The sequence below is a fragment of the Ixodes scapularis genome, unplaced genomic scaffold, assembly GCF_016920785.2.
Source record: "Ixodes scapularis isolate PalLabHiFi unplaced genomic scaffold, ASM1692078v2 ptg001547l_1___fragment_1__unscaffolded, whole genome shotgun sequence".
Lineage (NCBI taxonomy): Eukaryota > Metazoa > Arthropoda > Arachnida > Ixodida > Ixodidae > Ixodes > Ixodes scapularis.
Window position 1 is genome coordinate 2,366,739 of NW_024610163.1, and position 7,661 is coordinate 2,374,399.

The 7,661-nt window shown below is 47.9% G+C and overlaps 1 long non-coding RNA gene across 2 annotated transcripts; it reads right to left on the minus strand.

Annotated features, from left to right (window-relative positions):
* Window positions 1-3,737: 3,737 nt before the first annotated feature.
* Window positions 3,738-4,082, minus strand: LOC115327135. 2 transcript variants are annotated; one of them, XR_006077256.1, is made up of 3 exons: window positions 4,031-4,082; window positions 3,901-3,969; window positions 3,738-3,822 (listed from the first exon to the last, which is right to left on the minus strand). It is a non-coding gene; the product is annotated as an uncharacterized LOC115327135 (long non-coding RNA). The 2 variants fall into 2 exon arrangements; XR_005718047.3 differs by having other exon boundaries at window positions 3,901-3,972; window positions 4,031-4,068.
* Window positions 4,083-7,661: the final 3,579 nt, after the last annotated feature.

The following is a 7,661-nucleotide window of genomic DNA, read 5'->3' on the forward strand; positions in this document are numbered from 1 at the left end:
GAAGGAATTAATGTGTGACTGGTATTGCTGCACCTTACAGGAATTATCGGTTCGAGGAGAAATATAATGTGCGGAATGACAATGGGTGCTTTTAAAGCACGAGTTGCTGTAGTATAAGTCATGAAAGTAACATATGCGGTAAATATCGCGCCGGGTAGACAATGGAGCCAGACCCAAATTTATTTTTAAAGCTGAGAAACTAGTTTGAGGCGAAAAGTCGTTTGATATGAACCGGGCTGCTTTGCTTTGGACAGATTCTAATTTGGAAGAAAGATAATTTTGATGCGGATGCCATATGATACTTGCATATTCTAGTTTAGGGAGAATAATTGTTTTATATGCTAGCAGTTTTGTTGAAAGGGGGGGGGCAGGTGTAGGGTGCGCCTTAAGAAACCTAGAGATTTAAATGAGTTGGTGACTAAGTTATCGATCTGTTGTTTCCATGAGAGAGTTTCAGAGATGTTTACTCCTAAGTATTTGTATAGTGAAACACATTCAAGTTGCTGCATGAGTAATGTATATTGGCTGTATGATTTGTTTGATTTCATAGTAACGGTCATTTGTTTACATTTGTCGGGGTTAACGGTCATCTGCCATTCTGAGCACTAGGAAGATATAGCATCAAGGTCATTTTGGAGGACGTTATGGTCTGTCGGGTCTAAGATTTTTCTATAAATGACACAATCATCTGCGAATAGGCGGATAGTTGAGGTAATCGAAGAGGGAAGATCGTTGATATAAATGACTTATCGACCTACATTTGCTTATTAAAATTGTTCTTTTACAAATGATGCAATGCAGCAGCCTAATGAAGAAACGAGGTCACTGTTCCGGGTATGCACACAATCAGTAAAAGCTACTAAGCCGAGTCATCTAATATATCCTCTTGATGAAAGCGTTTGGTTATAGCGTGAAATCAAAGCACTACGAAAAATAATTTCAACATTTTAACCAAACTTTAAGTATGATGAAGAAGGCTTTATAAAATAATGCCAAGAGCACATGAAAGAAACAATATTTCCATCATGTACCTACGCCGCCGCCCCGCCCTGCCCGCCCTACCCCAAACCATTTATAGAGCGAGTTTGGTCAATAAAAGGAACGGGCAGAGCCAGGGCGTGCGCCAGACGCAGAAAGGAGGCTTGACGTGCTCACCCAATCAGAAACCGAAAAACACCCCTAGCAGTGGTAGCGAGAAACAGTTTTAATAGGCGCATAAGAGTTAAATGTAGTAACTCTTTAAAGTTGAAAATATGGTCCACGTGATGTTTCAATTATGATCATGAAAAAAGATGTAAGAATTGAATGTGCCGCTTGAACTCTGTTTTGCTCGGACAAAGTCTGACCGCTCAGACGGCAGATTCCCGGCTTTCGGCCCCTGGCATGTGGATTATGTCATTCATTCTGCTAGGTTTTTATTTTGCATGACCATGAACGAAAAATCACGTGCAGCATATTTTCAGCCACCAAAAGTTACTCCGACGCACATATTTATTTTGTTTCTCGTGACCACCAGGGTATGATTGGCGGCTTCTGGCTGGCCTCATTCGAATTTGTGAAGGTGACCTGGAACACACCCAGCCTGCTTTCGATCAATGGCGCCACATCATTTACCTCCTATACATCCTACCTTACGGCAAACTCTCTCTAAATACAACTCTTACCCCCTCCCCTCCCCCTCCCACCCCGATGCAGCTCTCGAAACATGAACAACTTTGCTTGTGGCTCTTGGACATTGTCAGTGTGGCCAACCCGGACCTAGGGTTTACCGCAGAGGGTTCAGTAAGCTAACCTACCAAGCCATAGAGAATTCGCTAACATGAATGCCACCATTAGCTGAAGTGCCGTTCAATGAAATGTCGTGGTTTTGTTTTCGTTTCTTAAAACCTTTTTTGATCAAGTGAATGCCTCCTATCATCTTCAGAGTTACAACAGTGAGCTTAGAAAAAAATAATAATGCAAAACATGGCTTTTTTAACCTTAAATTCATTTCCCAACAGAAACTTCTGGGTTTATCGTGCTACATGGAAGTATACTGAGGACAAACTAGTGCTAGTATGCGTGCAATGAGATAAGCATTCGAACCCAATATGTTTGATCTGCCCCTTTATATCACACGGAACTAAATAAAAAAGAAACCACGACACCACTTCATTACATCCGGAAAGTTTGTGGAGACTGCAAAATAGTAGAGTTACTACAAAGATATTACATCTGCTAACAACCAACAGGGAGCTTTGAGGCAGATGAGTAACCCAAGAACAAACTTGCCTTCAAGTCTCCGCCTCAGCGTTCTGGACGATGGCAATGGGAAGCCCCCCTCCAGCATCAGGTCGTAGCCCGTGCTGCCACAGGCAAATCGCATCTGCAAAGACTTTTTAACAGTCTCGTTAGACCACTTGGATCCCCTGTTGCTAGTTCTTGACAAAGCTAACAGTTGATCCGCAGTGAAGATCTTGCGCAAGTGTGTGTGGAATGTAGCTTCCCTAGTCTTCTGCAAAGCAGCCTGCATCACCAAGCGGCGGTTCTCATTCGCCAGGTGCTTAATTCTCCTCCTCATCTGAAGAATTACATCTTAGGTGAGTCTAGGTGAAATGAGCGATGGACATACAGGGTGCAGGGTCCTTGTCGACGTCCCGGCCACTGCTTCCTAAAATCATGGCATGGAAACCAAATGATTCTCCACGTCACAAAATCAATCCAAGCTGCGTAGGAACCATGGGAGTACATACCCTGCTGGTGGAGGCTCCGTCGCTAGATGCCTTCGCACCGGTCTGGAGATGCTGCATGGCCTCTGCTCCCTGCTGTAAAAAGTGTCGTGCTGTCATTTCACAGCTACGCCGGTCTCATGAAGACACTTACGTTGCACAACCCGCTGGTTGCTGTGAAGGGCGTCGTCCCAAGACAGGCCTGCAGGGTTCCCCTTGAGGTCCCAGCCGCTGCCTTCTGCAACCACGGCATGGGGACCGAATGATGCTCTGTGTCACAAGATCGATGCCAGCTGTGCGAGAACCATGGGACATACCCTGCTGGTGGAGGCTCCATCGCTAGATGACTCTGCACCGGTCTGGAGGTGCTGCATGGCCCCTGCTGCCTGCTGTAAAGAGTGCGGTGGTGTTACCTCAGGGCTACGCAGGTCTCTTGAAGACACTTACGTAGCACAACCCGCTGGTTGCCGTAAAGGGCGACGTCCCAAAAGAGGCCTGCAGGGTTCCCGAGTTCCCGGCTGCTGCTTCCTGCAATCATGGCATGGGAACAGAATGATGCTTCGCATCACAAGATCTATTCAAGCTGTGCAGGAACCGTGGGACATACCCCGCTGCTGGAGGCTCCGCCGTGGAATGTTTCCGCATCAGCCTGGAGCTGCTGCATGGCCCCTGCTGCCTGCTGTGAAGAGTGAGGTGTTGCTACTTCAGGGCTAGACAGGTCCCCTAAAGACACTTACGTAGCATATCCCGCTGGTTGTGGTCAAGGGCGCTGTCCGAAGACAGGCCTGCAGGGTTCCCCTTGAGGTCCCGGCCGCTGCTTCCTGCAACCACGGCATGGGGACCGAATGATGCTCTGTGTCACAAGATCGATGCCAGCTGTGCGAGAACAATGGGACATACCCTGCTGGTGGAGGCGCCATCGCTAGATGGCTCCGCACCGGTCTGGAGATGCTGCATGGCCCCTGCTGCCTGCTGTAAAGAGTGCGGTGGTGTTGCCTCAGGGTTACGCAGGTCCCTTGAAGACACTTACGTAGCACATCCCGCTGGTTGCCGTAAAGGGCGTCGTCCCAAGACAGGCCTGCAGGGTTCCCCTTGAGGTCCCGGCCGCTGCTTCCTGCAACCACGCATGGGGACCGAATGATGCTCTGCGTCACAAGATCGATGCCAGCTGTGCGAGAACAATGGGACATACCCTGCTGGTGGAGGCTCCATCGCTAGATGGCTCCGCACCGGTCTGGAGATGCTGCATGGCCCCTGCTGCCTGCTGTAAAGAGTGCGGTGGTGTTGCCTCGGGGCTACGCAGGTCCCTTGAAGACACTTACGTAGCACATCCCGCTAATTGCCGTAAAGGGCGTCGTCCCAAGACAGGCCTGCAGATTCCCGAGGTCCTGGCTGCTGCTTCCTGCAATCATGGCATGGGAACAGAATAATGCTTCGCATCACAAGATCTATTCAAGCTGTGCAGGAACCATGGGACATACCCCACTGCTGGAGGCTCCTCCGAGGAATGTTTCTGCACCAGTCTGGAGCTGCTGCATGGCCCCTGCTGCCTGCTGTAAAGAGTGCGGTGTTGCTACTTCAGGGCTAGACAGGTCTCTGGAAGACACTTACGTAACACAACCCGCTGGTTGCTGTAAAGGGCATTGTCCCGAAACAGGCCTGCAGGGTTCCCGAGGTCCCGGCCGCTGCTTCCTGGAATCATGGCATGGGAAAAAAATGATGCTTCGCATCACAAGATCCATCCAAGCTGTGGAGAAACCATGGAACATACCCCGCTGCTGGAGGCTCCGCCGAGGAATGTTTCCGCACCAGTTTGGAGCTGCTGCATGGCTCCTGCTGCCTGCTGTGAGGAGTGTGGTGGTGTTGCCTCAGGGCTACACAGGTCCCTTGAAGACACTTACATAGCATATCCCGCTGGTTGCCGTAAAGGGCGTCGTCCCAAGACAGGCCTGCAGGGTTTCCGAGGTCCCGGCTGCTGCTCCCTACAATCATGGCATGGGAACAAAATAATGCTCCACATCACAAGATCCATCCAAGCTGTGCAGGAACCATGGGACGTACCCCGCTGCCGGAGGCTCTGCCGTGGAATGTCTCTGCACCAGTCTGGAGCTGCTGCATCGCCCCTGCTGCCTGCTGTAAAGAGCACGGTGGTGCTACTTCAGGGCTACACAGGTCCCTTGAACACACTTACTTAGCATATCCCGCTGGTTGTGGTGAAGGGTGCTGTCCGAAGACAGGCCTGCAGGTTTCCCCTTGAGGTCCCGGCCGCTGCTTCCTGGAATCACGGCATGGGAACCAAAAGATTTTTCACGTCACGAAATCAATTCAAGCTGTGTAGGCACCATGGGAGTACATACCTTGTTGGTGGAGGCCCCATCGCTAGATGGCTCTGCTCTGGTCTGGAGATGCTGCATGGCCCCTGCTGCCTGCTGTAAAGAGTGTGGTGGTGTTACCTCAGGGTTACGCAGGTCTCTTGAAGACACCTACGTAGCACAACCCGCTGGTTGCCGTAAAGGGCGTCGTCCTAAGACAGGCCTGCAGGGTTTGCGAGGTCTCGGCTGCTGCTCCCTACAATCATGGCATGGGAACAAAATAATGCTTCACATCACAATATCCATCCAAGCTGTGCAGGAACCATGGGACATACCCCGCTGCTCGAGGCTCCGCCGAGGAATGCTTCTGCACTGGTCTGAAGATGCTGCATGGCCCCTGCCGCCTGCTGTGAGGAGTGCGGTGATGTTGCCTCAGGGCTACACAGGTCCCTTGAAGACACTTACGTAGGATATCCCACTGGTTGCGGTGGAAGGCGCTGTCCGAAGACAGGCGTGCAGGGTTCCCATCGAGGCCCCGGCTGCTGGTTCCTGCAATTCCAGCATGGGAAAAGAATGATGCTCCGCGTCACAAGATCACTCCAAGCTGTGCAAGAACCATGGAACATAACCTGGTAGTGGGGGTGGTTCTCATTTTAACCTATTCACACTTTTTGTTCTTGTATGTGCCTTCACATTTTAACCTTCTCAAAATAACTCCTTTTCTCATTTCGACTCTTCTCAAAACAAACTTTCTAATTTTATCCCCTCTCAATCTCAGTTTTACAGATTTCAGAAAAACTATTTTATTTTGATTCTTCTTGAAACAACTATCATTTTATCCCTTCTCAATAAAACTCATTTTTACAGCCCTCAAAAAAATGTTTGCAATCGAACCCTTCTCAAAACAACCTTTCACTGTTTATCCACTCTCGAAGTAACTTTTTTTATTTCAGTGTACTAATTAATTTATCTTTGTGAATGGGAACTTTTGATACTGCTATTTACCTGGATTTGACTAATCAGGCGAACGGGAACGGCACACATTTGTCAGCAGGGTAGTTTGTTCTGGCGGGAAGACTGCCTGAGGATATCGTACATGCAAACTGACATATCACATACCGATAAAGAGCATGTTCTTAAATCAACCGAGAGTTCCCATTGACAGCCTAGTGAGAGTGCCACTTTCATTTTATTATGTGGACTGCTGTACAGAGAACTTGTAGAAAACTGGTAGCATTGGCATTCATGCCTCTGAGCAATGCTTAGCATGCTTGGGCATACTTACACCAAAATGAGGGCTCCCTTGTTGTCCACATTATTATATCTCTACTTGTCTTCCTTGAAGCCACGGTTACGAGTAGGAAAGTGCTTCAAAATTCGAATCCTGGAAAAAGGGGTGCTCCGACAAACAAACGGGGAAAATCACGAGACAACAATAGTGTCATGCCCAAGAGGGTAAATATTAAGTTATTTGCTTCATTGTTTTTACCAGAAAAAGTGAGGCCCCAACCCGGATCTATATAGAGTGTCCCAGTTATCTCGAACCAAGATTTTTAATAAGATGACTAAGTGCTCTATGCAAACAGAACTAATGTTCTTAGTAGGTGTCTTGGCAAAGAGTCACAATATTTTTATTTAGCCTAATTAATTCATTAAAAGAAATTAGAAGACCTTAAAATGTTGAATCAAGGAAAGGTGTAAATTTGCAAGTTGTAGAGAGCACCCGCTCGACGTGTTTTAACATATGGTATCCTTTGCCTGCTTTTTATTCAAACCTTCAAAGAATGCCTATTCACGGCCCACCTTTGCGCCATAATTGGGTGTTCAAAAATAGCACGTTGTCTCGTGGTACCATATTTGACGGTCATTTCGTAAGGGCTGGACAAAAGACACACACAAGGTGCACTACGATACAAACACCTCACTTCCAATTGACATTTTTGCCCTTTTATCAATATTTTAAAGTTAGGTCAATTTCTCATTAATTCTTTAATTAGGATCAATAAAAAATACTGCTTTATAGAAAAGGTGACTACTAACAACAGACAGTTGGTTTTAAAGCACTCCTTTTGTGAAAGCTTGGTTCGACATAGCTGGAACACCCTGAATATGCGCAGGTATAACAAGTGGAAGTTCCAGGTGTGGCAGAGGCCCGAAGTGGGCTAAGAAGAACAGAAATGCCTCGGACAAACTGTGCCACTTGGCGACGCAACTTTCTTTGCGTGATTTTCTAAACAAGACTAGGGCAAACTCTCTGCTCCATCTCACCATAAGTGGACGAACAACAAAGGTTACGGCCCACGTGAGCCAATCAGTGCGACGGAGTGAAGCATGGGCACTGTTTCACAGAGGGGTAATGCTCAGTGACGGCGAATGTCAGTGGCTCGCCTTAAAGGGATACTACAACGAAATTTCGGCGCTCATTTTTTGGTCTCTATGTGTTCAAAGGAGCAGTATCACATGGAACGTACCAATATCTTGTTAAAAAGTCACAAAAAGGAATTTTAAAACTAATTAAACGATTAGCAAAGAGCACCTGGTGGATGTCGCTAACGCCTCGCTTGTAATGCCCGTCTAGGAACCTTGGCAGCTAGTGACGGAGGTTGTCTCGCCTCCGGCCACGACGAGAGAAGAGGGGCAG